The sequence below is a fragment of the Cavia porcellus genome, unplaced genomic scaffold (assembly GCF_034190915.1).
Source record: "Cavia porcellus strain 051 isolate PalLab524CR breed Dunkin Hartley unplaced genomic scaffold, mCavPor4.1 scaffold_11, whole genome shotgun sequence".
Lineage (NCBI taxonomy): Eukaryota > Metazoa > Chordata > Mammalia > Rodentia > Caviidae > Cavia > Cavia porcellus.
In genome coordinates this window covers 79,598,021-79,614,931 of record NW_026947494.1, presented here as the reverse complement: position 1 = coordinate 79,614,931, position 16,911 = coordinate 79,598,021, and the positions used below count along the sequence as shown (strand labels likewise).

The following is a 16,911-nucleotide window of genomic DNA, read 5'->3' as shown; positions in this document are numbered from 1 at the left end:
TGGCAGGAGAAAGGGGGGCGGGAAGGACTCGGAGTTAGTGTCAATCAGTGTTCAGAAAGAAGAGAAAATCTGTTCCTCTAAGACTGAATAATCAAGTGCATATGTTTTTAATTAGTAACATCTTTGCACTCTGTGCCTCATTGGAGTGATTTTCTTTTATTTGACGTGTTGCTTTTCCGCAATGATTCATACCCCTATATGACCAGAGAAAATAATTTAAACAAATTAACTCAAAGCATAGAACTGAATACAAGAGAGAAAAACCTCCTCTGACAGAGCGTGATGGTGGCAAAATAAAGTAGCCCTCACCAAAGAGACTTGTTTTCCTCCTCTAACAAAACCTGGGTGTTTCCTGAAACTTATTTGTGCAGAGGACGCGTACTTGTTCTGATAGATAAAGGAAGCACGCGCTTGTCCCAGTCTTCCGAGGAAAATGGGGATCTTCATTTACTAGGATCCTGAGCAATCTGTGTTCACAGGAACGGGAAGACAAAGAGCTCCTTCAAAATTCGCCTCCGGAGACAAACAGTCTCTTTAGATTTGTGCATCTCTGCGAGGTCAGATGCTTCCCTAGATGAGATTTGAGGCGGACTCCTATTCGTTTCTTTAACGTTGTCCCTCCTGCTGGAAAGGTCTGTTAGACAAACTTCACAGCGGACTCCTCAGCTGGAACATTCCTGCGTACGCAGCTCCACACAGCGTTCGCGGCCTGAAATGAGTCCAGCGCTGACCAGGGCCTCTTGCAGCCCGGGCCTGGGAGCGTGCAGTGACCACCCCAGGGAAAGGAAGACGCTGCTGCTGCTGCTGCTGCTGCTGCTGCTGCTGCTGCTGCTGCTGCTGCTGCTGCTGCTTGAGGCAATGACTCAAAGTCCTGCAAAATCACTTGCTCTTTCTGTGAGTAAATAAGCTGCCCGTTGAGTTTTCTTTCTGTAGTGATTCCAACTCCACGCAAGGCGCGTCTCCTCTAAGGAACCCCCTGGAAACCCGCGGGCTGCAGCAGCCTCCTCCCCTGCCGCGCTCGCTCCCGCCTGCCCCACGCGCACCGCGCACCTTGGAGCGCGCGCAGACTCCTCTCCGCCCAGGACCGGCCCACCCTGAAAGGTGCTTCCAGACTGGCCCCGTGGAAACGTGGAAGGAGGGAGGCCAAGAGCAGGCGTGGTCCCATTCCAGTATCCGAGAGGCATCAGTTTTTGGGGTCCGTATCCCCAGCCCGCGCCCTTCCCAGGCCTTCTCCAATTTCCTCTCGAGTCTGTCACCAGTCTCTGGGTGCTGAAGTCTGCACTGCACAAGTTGGGTGACGAAGAGGTTGGCTGGGTAAGGGAATCCCCCTCCTTAGTGCCTCTTCCTCGCGTCCTACAAGAGCATCGAGAGTTTTCCTGAACACGATTTCACTTTTATTTTTTTTTTTAACAGTTTCAATGCCAAATAGTTTATTCCTCCTTTCACTCCACTCGCGTCTGCACGCGTTGCCCTGTGTGAGCAGCGAGCCCAGGCGACCGCCTTCAGGACCACCCACCCTATTCCGTGTCTGCTCAGTATCAGTCAGTTTCCCAGAGTGGGGACGCGGGCAGATGTGCTGGTCTGCGTAGAACCAGAGGAAGAATCAGACTCCGGAGTGGGGAAGCCAAGGGACTGGGGCTCTTAAAATGAGCTGAAAACCCAAGCGGTGGCCTCGGAGAGACCCAGCCCTCCCGCTGACTTTATGCATTTTCTTAATCCTACCCTTGTTTCTAAGCGCTTCCCGCCCTCTGCGGGAGCCTGGCCAGAGCCCCTGGCGAGCTCTGCCCTGGGGATGCAGGCTGGATGCTTCGCTCCCCTGGCCAGAGGAGCCCCGCACTGACGCTCACGGGAACTGGTCCGCAGGGTCCTCTAAGCTGCTTTAAAATCTGAACCAATTCAGCAGCATTTCGCAAGGTAGCTGAGCTCAGAAGCCTTCCTCCCTTTTCTTTTCCATTCTTTCCTTCTCTTCTTAGGCTCTGACAATAACCTGTCGTTTCTGTGGGTAGGGTTTAAGGATTTATCCTGTGTTTAATCTGCGGTTTTCAGATAAGGCTTCTCAAAATTTAAATGCGGTTTCTTTGATGGATAAGCACGATTTTGGAGTCTTCCAAAATAGCCGTTTCCATCTTATGTAATTGAAGACCCGGGAGCTTTCCAAAGAAGCTCTGGATTTTCCATGGTTCTCCTCTCTCTCTCTCTCTCTCTCTCTCTCTCTCTCTCTCTCTCTCTCTCTCTCTCTCTCTCTCTCTCGTGCGCGTGTGTGCGCGCGCGTTCGTGCGTTCTCTTTCATTTCTACCATTAGGAAACTCGTCCAGGGCCACAGAAAAGTCAGGAGAAGCTGTGGTCTTATTTCCCATGGATTCTCACCGCTCCCGAAACGCTGCCAACAAATGAGCATGGGAGTGGGTTATTTTGGACAGAGAATTGACGCTTGACAAAAATTAAAGCGCGAGAGGAGAAAAACACAGGCTGGAAGACAAGAAAGCTGCGAGGCTCCGCTGGTGGAGGAAAGCGAGGTTTGGGTTCTGGCTGCCGGCTTCAGCACCGGAGGGAATGGACAGCGTCTCCGGACAGAGCTGCAGCCACAGAGAACAAACTGCGCTGCTGCACCCACCTCTGCTGTCCTCGGTGCCACCGTCGTCGCCAGGGCCAGTGGAATACCCGACTTCTCATTGCTAAAAGGCAGTGCCTGCTAATAGCCCTGGCTGTCCTGTCCTCTTCCTTGTTGGACGAAAAATAACCCTCCCCATCCGGCTGCACCTAGGTACAGGGCTCTGAGTGCACACGCTCCAGTTAAAGTCTTAGCAGCAACTTCAAATAAATTTTCTTTAGGGGGCTGGGAGGGATGCAGGCAGAAGAGTGAAGTGGAAGTTCTTAGAAGCCCGGAGAAATCATGGGCTCTGCAGCCGGGGCTGGAACGCTCAAAGGCCCACGATCTTGAAATAAGGAGAATGTTCCTGAGTGGATTGCAAATATTTTGGAAATAGCTTTGTGAGAAGAAGTACGAGATCTCTAAACCTTGCCTTAGGAAAACTGAGAAGACTTCTTTCCTCTACCTCTATCAGGTAAGTGATAATACTCCTAGTTCTTTTGTGTAAAACTCTCATGACTTTTCCTAAGGTTTAACAGACAGAGTGTTAACAGTATTATTTTTCTTCTTGGATGGTGGAGAAAGCAAGCAATTTTGTTTTATTTGTATATGTTTAGTCCTAAAGCATGGTCTTAAGAAAGATCTTGCCTAATTAATATTTTTTATCCTTTCTGAAGTCCTTTATATGACAATAGTAACAAAAATATACAGTTGACACAATATTATGGACATTTTAGTTTGATATTTTTCCATTGCGTAGCCAAAACCTTTTTGAATCCTTGTATATTTGGTTTTCTTTAAAAAATCTAGTATGAACTGGTATTTTGCAAGAGGGTGTTTCTTGGTCTTTATGAGTGCAGTTAAAAGTGGCTGTGGCTGGGTTAAAGCAAGATTCAAAAAGTTGGAAACGGAGATGGATTAAACACCCTAGTATATTTTTTATAGTTAAAAATTGTTACGCCACTTGGAGACACGTAAAACACTGATCCATTTCTGAATCTAACTATTAAAGCATATCTACACCTGTAGAATTTTATCTACAAATTTTACCTAGAATCTCCAGCCTTTTAAATCTCAAGATTGCTTGCTTAAAGCAGGCCCACTAGAAGGCAGAAAATGAGACCCTTTACTGTGTCTCTTTAGGAGACCTGGGTTTTGAAAACATTCTTACTAGTTCTACAAAATGCATTTGTCACTGAAAAAGTGGTAGGAGCCAATGGATTCTAAATAAGCTATAAACATTAAAATGATAACTAAATCTGCTTTCTCTTTATTCTTGTTATTGGAAACTTCTTTTGGAGCTTTAACATTACAATCTTTCATGGTGACCTTGATAAGCATTTTAATAAGAATGGTTCACTTAGTAAAAGCAGTTATACAAATTTATAACCTATGCTTGACATTTGAAGAAGAACTAGATTAACTCCAAGGAGCACATTCGGTTCAGAGGAGAGTGTTGACTTATAAGGACCAACTTTTAGAGCTATGCAAATACATGTGACGGTGTACCCATAAAAAAGGCTATAGAAAGCGTTTGTCCCATTGAAAAATGACAGGAGTTCAGGAGGCTTTTATTTTAATTTTCTAGGCCATGTAGAAATGATAATAAAATACTTCTAACGTATTTTCACACTCACCATCTTCCTGAATTTTAACACACACATGCACAATGGACACACACACATACACACAAACTGTGACGTTGTTATAAGGGTACTTGTTGGTGAGCTGATGCACTGGCTGGGGAGTAGCAATTATCCTCCGTGGAGCAATCATTCTTAAGTGTCAGTCACCACTTGCAATGAACCTGCTTGCTTAGCAGAAAAGGAGCAGAGGCATTTATGTCACTAAGCTCCTTGGGGGCTCTTTTGTCCTAGATAGGTCAGAAATGATCTTCTGAGCAGCAGAAAGATCTACAACTGATTTGGATTCCTAAATGTGTTCTCGACACGATCCAAATTTTTTTTTTTAGTCTCAAAGATGTGGAAGTGAAATTACTATGTGGGAAACTTAATCATGTTTTAAGAGAGTTACAACATGTGGTTAAACTATTATTTTGGTTGTCAATTAATTAGCAGAGATGGACTCCCCTGGTCAGTGGAGCATAAAATGAAATCAGGGAATGTGTCCCAGGATGCATACCAGTGAGTGGATGGCCACTGTTCTCTTCTCAGTGGCCTAGGGGGCAGACTTTCTCTCTGTGTAGCAAAACCACCAAAATAAAACTTAGCTTTCCCTAATCTCTTCAGAGAGTTAGTCACTGAAATAAATAACTCTAATTTACTCTTCTGAACTCTATCCTATTCATGAAAGTATATGGAAGTCCCTGCCAGCCCTTATCTCTGGGGAAATGTTGTGACATTCAGAAAGAGTTTTTCAAATAAATGTAATGCCAAGGCAAATGCTAAACTACAATTCTATAAATAAATAAGTAAACACACACACACACACACACACACACACACACACACACACTTACATGCATACATAAAGTAACTGGGAAACCTAGTGGAAACAGCTTTCATTTTGATTTTGCCTTTCTCCAAAGGAAAATCAGCACTTCTTTTGGGGACATCCCCATTTATTAAAGCAATCTCTTGCCTTGATAGTCATTTGTTTTGTTCCCACAACAGGATGCAAGAGATCTTAGCAGTAACTGACACAGTAATTAATAATTCTATGTCTTCTCTCCCTAATAAAAAGTTCAGTTGGGTAAGATGAAGTGTTATTGGCTGTCACTTACATTTGAGACTCAGAAGGAAAAGAGAAATGGAATTATATAATGACAAGTATAAAGGACCAGAATAAAAATTAAAAATGAATCTAGAAATCTGTTCAGTTGCCTTTTTTCCATTAATAAGAAATGGAATGTCAAGTAGGGAAGAGATTTACCTTGAATCTTTACATTTTAAAATATTGTAAAAATTTTACTTGGTTAATTTTTGTGCAGGCCATCTAAACACCAATTGAATATTCTAAAGTTGTTACTGGATTCTTACCTTATATTGGATCTTAATACCTGTGGTTTACACTGAAGTTACTATACATAAAGTTCAAATTGTATCAAAAAACATAAAAGTAAGAATTGATTTTTACTGAAATTGGAGAAGACCCTTTGGTAATTGACCTTTGCCTATTACATTTAAAAGCTACAAATTCCAGAAAGCCAAGATGTTGCTATTTTACAGTATCCCACATAGAAAGGTAAAACATAGTCATGAAGAAAAATATAGGCTAGAAATGTTCCAGCCACCTTACCTCCCCAGAAGTCTGAATAATGAGTAGCAGGATAGTTCTCAGTCTTTTTGGCATTTTTCTCCTGTTTAGCTTAGCACAGTGAGTTATACATGGCATATATTGAGAGAGACAACTTGCTGCAGTATCAAACATGTTATGCACCATAGTGTAGAAAAATAGTTTTTGACAGTCAAAATATCAAAATGTTTGAATTACTGATCATAAGATCTTGTATGAGTCATTCAACTCATAGACACTTAATTGTCTTCCTTGAAATGGGAAATTTTTGCCACTCAATGAAGAAACCTTTACATGTAGACGACATCAAAATATTTATGAAAAGAATGAATGATACTTTGTGAACTATTGGGAATTCTAAATGTGATGTTTCAGAGAGTGTGTTGGAAAATGAAATGCCATTGTGTGTGTTACTGTAAGTCATTTCGAGTAGCATATATAATCACTCAAGGAAAAGTTCACTGCTAATTATTTTTCTGCATCCCCTCTTCTCATACCTCAATATTAAAAGTACACTTCAGAACCTGTTGTTACATGTATTATTGGTATCAATATTTTAAGACAGAGAAGACCTGCTTTAAAATATTACTCAAGACTGATACCGTGCTCTGTACCAAGTAGTCAAACTTGGGACAGTATCACCAGAGTTTAGCAACATTCAACTTGATCTTAGCAGATTCTGTGACTCTTTGTGTCACAGTTTTCTTATCTACAAGGAAACATTGATATTTATTTTTCATGATGTTGACAAGGAAACTCAAAGGAGAAAGTAGACTTTGAAGCTTGCTATCTCCAATCATTGTTGCATAAATGCTCACATCAATAAAACATTTTGCTTTAATTTATGGCTAATGGCTATAGAGGGCATGATTTGAACAATGTGGGAAGATCTGTGCAAATAACCTGACAATGCTAAAGATTTGGTCTTGATTTAGTACAAAACCTAGACTCTGTTCATATATCTCTTCAGAAAATCTTAAGTTTAGCAATACTGCTTTGTTTACTTGTTTTAATCACATGGAACTTTACAAATAACTATGATTTTTTTTCAGTGCAATTTACTAACATTTGGTGTGTATAGATGACTGAAATATTACTAAAATATTCTTACAGTATATTGAAGAAAGGTAGATTGATCATGAAGTTACTTCCAGCATAGTTTTATAGTATCGATTATTTGAATTTAACAAAAATAAAAATTATATAATTGCCTAGTTAATGGTATAATTTTGAATTTTGGGGAAATTTGATTTGTTATTGCTTAAAAAACAAAACAGGAAAAGATCCAAAGATAAAGGTTTTGTAAAAAGAAACCAGGAAATTGGAGATCATGAGAATAATTTCATGAGGATGAAAGTTTTATTTTGAATTAATGTTGTGAAGCTTGATCAAACCATTGTTTGTGCTCACTTTCAGAAAATCACTTTGGTTTTAATGAATTTGGTCTTCAACTTATCAGCAAAACTTAAGTAATATATTTATTAAAAACAATTAGAGAATCATTAAATCAAATTATATGAATTCTCATAATTATCCCCTCATCATGTTTAATGTATATATTTACATACAATTTTAATCTTAAAGTTCACTAAGTAACTTAATTGCACTGATATTTAAAAACATATTACCAGTCTCTGAAAGTTTGAGCTCAATTTTTTTAAAGGAGCAAATGCTTGCTTGGTAATTTCACAAAATAACAGCATAAGAATCTTTCAGAAGTTGTATAAGATATAAACAATTACATATTTTTCATAAAAACTTTTAAAAAAGTATTTCTCTTTAAGTTTTCTCAAAGAGGAACCAAAAAGAAGTAAGTATCTGACATTAAAATGTTTAATAATGTTGATGACAGAAGAGCGCTACCTGCTGAGAAATACATTAAGCACGTGCAAAATCTGAGGTCTCGCATGGTTTTCCTCTCCATAATCGTATGGTTTGGGAAACATAACTTTATGATAATTTGAGAGTTCATCAGTGGAGTGTTTGTTCTATTCGGGGATAATCACTACCCATGAGGAAATAAACAAGAATATATGAGTGTAAACTCAAAACTATTTTTGGCATCTCTCACATCATTCCGCGTATGTACCCGCACCCAAATGACAGAAAATACATAGGATTTAGGGGTGAACGCATCATTTAACAATAAATTACAATGGACACAGTATTTAAATAATGTATATATTCTTCAGTGTTGGCTTTATGTTTTAATCAGTATTTATTATCTTTCTTTTCCATTTTTATGTTTTTATCTCTCTGATTCTTTCTGTGTCTCTTACTTTCTTTTATATCTATTTGTCTCCCAAGTTATGTTTTCGCTTTTTTTTTTACACCTCCTCATTCATTAGTGGTCAACACTGTTTCTTTCAAAAAATGATTTCTCTTCTCAGTAGTACTAGGATTAGCTAATGAATATTGCACTGAGAAGCCAGAGTTTAAAATAAGGTAGAGATCATGAAATCTGGATCTATAGAGGGGATAAAGCCAGTCTTTAAATGACTATCAGTTTTTAGCTTAGGGCAGACTACATCACAGAATAGGCAACAATCTCTGCAGTAGCTGGACTGAAGAATCTACCGAAAATTTTTAAGGCATTTAGTTCATCTACATTGGACAGACTACTCAGCAAATCATGCTCATTGGTTCACTGTCTATCAGAAAGCTCTCTTAAAAAAAAAAAAAAAACTTTATATGTTCATCATGTGATCTTCAGTGTAGTTAATGCAACCCAGTTTTATGGGTGGGCTCTTTATTATTCAAAATGAATAACAAGTGGGAATAAAAGTACTTCTGCCTGGGTAGTTTTTAATGTTATTTTTATATATTTTTCTATGAATTTCAAATTATATTTTGTTACATATGATGGGCCAGTGTATTTAGATTTGACTTCCTGCTCAGCTTAAAATTTCAAAGGCAGCAAATTACTGAGGACAGTTTTATGCCATTGATTACAGCTAATACAGCCAAAAAACTATAAAACAGATTACATTTAGAATCAAAGTAAGTTCAATCATGGTGATATAATTCATTAATTTCACAACATATTTACTGCTTCTTTTTTACTCCAAGCACATAACTTTCTCCATGTAAGAATTCTTCTAACTAATTGGAGAAAATTGACCAATTTTTAAAAGTTTTAAAAATAACTTATTACTTTATTTTTTGGATGACTGTATTCTATTGTTACATTTTAAGCATGCATAACAATAACCTTTACCATAGGAAATTTGTATACATGCATGACAGGACTTGCTGCTTCTTTTTTCCTGTTCCCCTCTGCTCTCCTTCCTTTCAACCCATTTTCTCCTCTTTATTTACAAAAGGTTTGTTGTCATTTGTTTTTTTCTATTTTCTTTTTTCTTTTGTCCCTTCCTTACACAATCCCCTCTCCCTTATTCTGCTTCCCATTTGAACATTTTCTATTATACATCATAGTCTTTATTAACACCTTTTGTTTCCCATACCAGAGAAACAATGCAGTATTTAAACATTTATGTCAGATTTATTACACTTAAGAGTATGATGTCAAGGTGCAACCATTTATTAAAACTGTCTCAAGCCTACCCTTCTTTATGGTAGAATAGTGATCCACTGTACTAAAAAAATAGCTTTTTAACCATTCATTGGTTGATGGGCATTTGGGCTATTTCCACGATTATTATAACTAGAACCAATTATGCCCCTATACAAAGGAATATCCGTGTATCACTGTGGTATGACACTTCAGTTCTTTGGGAAAGCAGTCAGGAGGGGAATAGCTGTATCAAATGAAACCTCTGAGGAATCACCACACTGATTTCCACAGTGGTTGCACCAGTCTACACTCTCACCAATGTGGAGAAGTTTCCTTTCATCTCACACCCTCGCTAACGTTTGTTATTCTTGATTTATTGATAATAGCCATTCTATCTATAGTGAGATGGAATCTCAGTGCTGTTTTAATTTGCATTTTTCAAATGACTGTGATGCTGAATATTTTTTTCGTAAATTTATGTGCTATTTCTACTTCATCTGAGAACTTTCAGCTCATTTCAGATACCCATTTTTGACTAGGTCTTTAAATTTGGGGGGGGTATTTCCTATTTTTTAAAAATTCTTTATATTCTGGATAGCACTCCTTTGTCTGTCTTTCCTGCATTGTTATTTGTCTCTTCACTCTCTTGATAGTTTCATTAGCTCTGCAAAAGTTTGTAATAAGATGAGATTGTAGTTGTTGATTGTTCGTAATACTTCCTGCGTGATTAGGACTTTTTTCATAAAATTTTTGCCTATACCTATGATTTTAAGAGTTCTTCATGGCTTAATTTTTAGCAAATTTTCTAGCAAATTTTGTTTCTTTTTTAATATTTAAATCTTCAATCTATTTTGATTTTAGTTTAGTGCATGGCTAAAGATAGGGTTTAGTTTTAGTTTTTGGCAAGTGGAAAGCCAGTATTTCTAGCATTGTTTATTAAAGAGGTTATCTTTTTTCCAGTAAAAGTATTTGTCCTTTGTCAAAGATACGGTGGCTGAGTGTGTTTGGAATTGTTTCTGCATCTTCTAATCTGTCCAACTGATCTTTAGGTCAGTTTATTTTTAATCCAGCACCAATTATTTATCTATTAAAATCACTTGTTTTCATTTTCCATGGCTTAAACTGAAGTTATAGCTAGAACATTTTGTTGTGTATAAACTTTTCAGAGGACATAATAAACACATTACAAAGAAACTTAACTGTGTCTTCAGGCTTCCACACCCTTATGATTTTCACAGCATGACGTTTCATTCCCATTTTGCAAATGACATGATTTAAGCCCAAAAAGCTTAAGTGATTTTCTAAATATTATTTGTAAATTAAGAGTTGGGGTCAATACTTCATATTTTTCTGCTTCTTATAATTAGCTTGGGAAGAAAGCATCTTTTCATGTCCTGCCTACTATAAGATTTACTTCCTTACATTGTGGTAAAAAGTTAAAAAATGAAAGAAAAAAACTAATTTTTAATAGCTGTGTTTTGATGATTTCTAACTTTAGTAACAGTATCAGGAGATTTAAATTGTCAAAATTTCAAAGGCTCACGTTTTGACTTGGCTTTTAAGGAGATAGGGAGACTCATTTAAGATCATGTTTTAGGAGCATCAGTGACACACAATGAATAGGGTCGATTCTGTCACAAGGTATAGATCTCAGGTGATAAAACAGGGACCCAATGAAACTTAGGAAGTAATTAATTAAAACTGGGTCACTTGACACTAGGAAAAGAATTAAGGAACAAAAATAAAATGAATAGGATTTCAGGGGTGGCAGTGCATGTGTCACATGCATTCTAGGTAAATGCTAAAGTGTTCCCTAAATGAAAAGCACCATCCTTTGGAAAGAAAGATGCAATCTTGGACTTGGAGCACATCAGAGGGATGGTAGGGGGAGGATAAATGAGTTTCAATGTGAGGTGAAACCTGCCACCTAAACCCAGAGTTAACACACTGGAAATTGCAGGAGCTATGAGAAAGTCCTAGTTCTTTGAAAGAATAAAGGAAAAACAATTATTTATGAACAAAAATATTCATATTTCAGAAGGAGAAAAGGAAAAAGAGAGTTAAGGAAAGAATACTTAGAAAGACATAAGCAGAAAACAGGGAAATAGAGTTTCAACACATATGTAGGTGGTTATCAGTGTGGATAAAAATTGAAAGAAAATAAAGAGGAAGTGTGTTTGTGTTTGCTCACAAATAGATCACTGGTGTCATGAAGAAGGGTTGAGATGGTGTTTGATTATCAAATACTCATGATGGAACAAAAGATAAGGCGATGAAAAAGCCAGATTCAGTTAGAGAAAGTGATAGGAAAAAATACGCATTTTGTGCGTAGGAGTGCTGTAGGAGCATGGAGTATATTCCGTGCCATCCGCATTCTATTTCCAGTCATGGTGCCCTTTAGAATTTGGGGCATTACCTTTCTGAGAATGTAAATACTTTGTTGCATTAGATGAACTCTGTGGTGGTGTGGTTGTAATGAGAGAAATAATTTACTGCACAAACAGCCAACAGTATGTATATGATATTCTGAAAGAGCACTATTTAAAGTTTGCCTTCTCTTTGTTATGTATTCATTTTCAATGGTCATGTAAAATACACATAAATGCTAATTATCCACATTCATTCTAGCCAATGGAAAACAGTCTTTTATCCACTATTATTGAGTAACAGTACTGAGCTGACTTGAAGAACTAAATAGTTGTCAGTAATACTGTCTTTATTATATTCCCCTGTTATAATCTCACCTACTCTATCACTCCTCTCCATCTTTGATGTTGTGTAAAATGTACTTATTTTTCTAAAATAAATTTCTGTGTATGAAGAATAAATCTATGAAATCTGCAGACCCCAATGTAACTTTCTTTAGTGGTGTTATTTCTTACTGAGACTGACTGACTTAGAAAACCCACAGAGGCACCAACCATTCCACTGGGACAGCTAGAATTTTCCAGAGTTCAGTCAAATACAAGTGTGCTTTTGTCTGGTATTTAAATTCATTTCCCAAACCACTCAAATTCTCTGGATAATTATCTAGCTTTATCTTGATACTGCAGGAGTAAATTATCTACTTTCTGGAGGCCAATTAAGTTTCCTAAACCATCAGTGTGCCATTTAGCAAATTAGATTTTCAGTGCACTAAAAGGCTCCCCAGTAACCCAAAGGAGTTAATGTACCACCAAACAGAGGGCGATTTATTCCCTTGTTGCTGATGGGAGCAGACAGTTTAGAGTATTAATGGGAGCTTTGGAAAGGAGTCACTGTGGAGCACAAAGTCACTGTGCCAAAGAAGCTAAATCGTGGCGGGTTGGAAGATTCATCACCAGGCAGGAGCGGTGCCTCTACGCTTGAAAATTCAGATCCTGCTTTCAGCCATTGCTGATTGAATCACTTTATATTATCCATATATTTTGTAATAATAGGGAAACTAGCAAATTTTGATCACAAAGAATTGTAGGTCTGTATAGAAGTATTCTTTGTGAAATAATCAACTCCTGTATTTTTCATATAACTTTCATTGGTAGTTCTTATCCTGACCTTTTTAAAATGATTTACTTCTTATCAGTTAAAAAAATCAACCACTTAAATTTAATTCATGCACTAAAAGTAACTCTTTTGAGCTTTAACTCCTCATGGTTCTACATAAACACACTGGTAATTATAATGATTCATGTCTATTTCATTATTTGGTATCATGTTCTATCATTGTTTTGTTTTGTTTTGTTTTGTCTTTTTCCTTTTTATCAGTACTGGGGATTGAACTCACCACTCCCTGCTTGCAAGGCAGGCACTTATGCCACTGAGCTAAATCCCCAGCCCACGTTCTATCATTGTTAAGATCCATTTGGGATTTCTGAAATTTCAGCTAGAAAAGAATTAAGAAATTTTCTTCCTTTAACAATCATTCATGTTTGATAAAATAATATGTACAAATACGTCATTATTTAGTAGGATAAATCAGAAGTGTCTCTCATTGTTTTTAGTGGATATTGACAAAAATCTTAACAAATGTCAAATGTCAAAGATACAACAGTCAGGTGTGTGAGTGGGTGAAACTTTCGAGAAATAGAAATGCTGTTGCATATAATTTAAAGTTTGTATTTCTCAAAAATTAAATTTAAAAAAAATATTTTATTTCTCTGAAACTTTATTGGGGAGGATATGAATAAATAAGTACAGTCATAGAATAATAAATGAGGTACAGAAATAAATTTTACAATCACATAAAACTGTCAGTAGACTATTTTTTTCTGAACAGAATTAATAAAAATCCAAGTGAGATACAATGTCCTCCTTCAAATTGTAGCTTCAGAATATTTGCATAAAATCTACTCTTCAGTGTCCTCAGCTAAACCAAATAACAGAAACTCTGAAAATTTGTCAGTATTAAAGGTGTGAATCTGAGGGATAACATGGTACTCAGATAAAACTTGTACATATCAATTTCAGGGTATATTTTTAACTCTTCCTAATGAACGTGGAATTTGAACACTTGGAAGAAGGCAAATATGTGAACAAAAAGGCTTGGCATCTGATGAATGACTTAGCCTTTCTTTTTTTTGCAAAGAATAAAAGCTTCCTGGCTTCCAACGAAGAGTTTGTGAGCTGGGTGGCAGTATTTTGAACAAGGAAATCATTTATAAACGCTGTCTTTATATTTAGGAAATGATTGTGGGATGCAGCTGCAGGTTTTAATGACTTTTTAAAAGTATGTTATAAGTGAATTAGCAATAACTGTCTAACATGATAATGAAGAGATTATTGAATACAATTAGGTCTATATGTTGAATTTCTAAAGCAATATATATATATATATATATATATATATATATATAATACATATGTGTTTCTCTAATACCAGTGTTTTTGTAATATTCTAAAATATTTTATAAAAAATTCACGTACTCTAATTCTCAGTGAATAAGACTACAATAAATAGATTTGCTAAACCAACAATTTTTCAGACATATAACTAACAGCAACAAAGAAAACTGAAATACTCTTAAAATTCTGAGAATTATAAGTTTTACAATATTTTAGATTTTTGTTAAGAAAAATTAAAGTACTTTATAGAAAACTAAAATGGGTTAGAAAAATTACTAGTCTTTTTTGGGTTTTTTTGTTCTTTTCTTTTTCTTTCTTTTTGCCATTGCCAGAACTTTAAATTTCAATGTCAAGAGGTCAAAACATGGATGAGCAAAGGCAACCATTGCTCCTAACTCACCGCTTCCTGCAGGTGCAAGTATTTGTGAAGCATCTCAGCATGAAGAGTGATGCAGCAGAGACGTATTTAAAAGCTGAGACTTCTCAGTTCCAAGAACCCTGCAGTCTAAAGAGGCAAAGCAAGGCTCTCATAGAACCATAGTGTCATTGCAGGGCAGAGCTGGAAATGTGCTCACAGATCATCACTGCAGGAAACAGACCCTCAGGAAATGTTTGCACTTAATCAATTGCAAACAGTTCATGACTGAGTTGACATAGGTCTACTTAATTGATGATATAGTAGTAATAAAAAGTTAAAAAAAAGTGTAACAAGTGTCCTTTTATGAAACCAACAGATAAAATACAGGTGGTTTTGAGGGCAGTGAATCTATTCTGTCTGATACTAGCCGTAGATAAATGTGTATACACATTTATTCAAACCCCTAGAAGGAACACCACCAAGAGTAGACCCTCAAAAACTGTGGATTTGAGGGGACGACATGTGGGAGAACAGGGGCAGGGTGACAATAACGGTGAGTGTGAGAGGCGAGGAGGGAGATCCTCGGCAGTCGGAGTGCTGTCTGCTCATCTTTTCTGTAAACATAAAGGAATTCTGAAAATGTGCACTTCATTAAAAAATTATCAGAAATTATTTAAAAGTAGAAAGTTCCTGTGTTTGTAAACTAAGCAACCCTTATGATAGAAAAATATCTTAAAGAGTGCTAGAAAATACGTTAAATTGAGCAGTAATAGTAATAAGTACTACACACGAGAATTTTTGATTACCAATATTGTAAAAATAATTCTCTAAACTCATTATAGTTTTAGAAAAGAAAAGATTAGAATGTCTAAACTAAGCATCTGCATACGAATTTTAAAGTAGAAAATACTCCCAATGGAATAATAGAAAGACTAGATTAAAACCTATCCATTGAAATTGTAATTATTTCTAGCAATCTTTGAGCGGTGCAAATTACTGTCTTTGTTTACTAATAAAATAAACTTGCTAACTAATATAAATGTAGCATGTAACAATATAATTCATTAAAAAGCAAAGCAATATAGAAATTTATAAAATATGTAACAAAAAGTGTTGCATTTCTGTATAATAGAATGTTATCAATAGAATAAAATAATACTGTGTGCTCAGTGTGAATGAGCCTCCCAATCATAGTATTCAATGAAAGCAACAAAATACAAAAGGGAAAAACATATTATGTGTCACTTCTGGGAGAGTTCCGTCAGTTTTGGGGGAAAGAATGACCAGGGCACGAAGAAAACATAGACAGCAAGCTGAGATCAGGTGGAGCCCTTCCTCCGGATGCAAAGAGAAGTCTGCTCATCCACCGCAATGGGTTTATTCATGCATTTGTCATATGCCACCCTTTGCTTAACTAGCTCCCCTCTTAGGCTGGGTGTTCTTGGGGTTAGAACCTCTGTTCCCCTCCCATGATCCATGCCCTCAGGGGCTCCATGCCCATAGGGCGCTTTCAGCTCCCCAGGAGTGAAAGATCACTAGCTCAGCCTTTTCCAACAGTTAGGATTCCACCTCAATGGATTTCTCAAACTGGCCAAAGAATATTGTTTGTGACGCTTTGCAAATGGGTAGGTAGCACTTGACAAACGGAGAGACTTCTGAGACTTACTGACATCCATTATCTTCATTTCAATGCTCTTTACTAGTCGTTAGTTTTGAAAGAAAATGTTAAAACTATACATGCATACTCCATGTATTTTGTACATACATAGTTTTTAAATTAAAGAAAAATATGTTAACTTAGTTGAAAATATATTTTAAAAAGAAAGGAAAATATTCTCCCTTACTTCCTCCATTTAATGAAAGCCGCCCATCTATTCTGAAACACACACATCACTGAAATCAGTTTTTACTCTGAGGGCTGGGAAGAAGCCTTTTTCCGCTTTAACCACTAGTACTCGTCTGTCCCAGAGTCAGACCTCAGACTCATCCGTGAGAGAATAAGCAGCACTGTTTTAATGTAAGCTAATATGTATCATTTTTGCTCTGGTATTTTTCATTGACGTTTCCTGGAGAAAGTTTTTGGAATAATTTCAAGTTTATTTCAAATTGAAGGAGCTTTAGATTGCGCATCTGTGAACTCTACACTTCGATTTACTGTTCGTTAACATCACTGACTTTCAAGTTTTGCCATCCTGAAACATGAAGTTACATGTCATTTTTTGCTTATCACAAACTTCTTTAGGTTTGCTGCTAATTTCGTTTTTTTCCATTGCTTTAACATAAATCAACACAGAATTCTGATGCTACATTTACACTTTTGAAGTACACAGTATCTTTGTTGCTGTTTTGCGTTCTGGAGATAGACTAGAATTC

At 36.8% G+C, this 16,911-nt stretch overlaps 1 protein-coding gene across 8 annotated transcripts in view; it reads left to right on the top strand.

Annotated features, from left to right (window-relative positions):
• Positions 1 to 768: 768 nt before the first annotated feature.
• Positions 769 to 16,911, top strand: part of Sntg1 (syntrophin gamma 1) — a 774,196-nt gene continuing 758,053 nt past the window's right edge. For 4 of the 8 annotated variants that reach the window (XM_063258519.1, XM_063258518.1, XM_063258522.1 and 1 more), the window contains exon 1: positions 769 to 3,065. The gene's annotated coding sequence lies outside the window, so the exon portion shown is untranslated. The remainder of the gene's footprint in view (positions 3,066 to 16,911) is intronic. The other 4 variants (XM_063258515.1, XM_063258514.1, XM_063258516.1 and 1 more) reach the window with 2 other exon arrangements.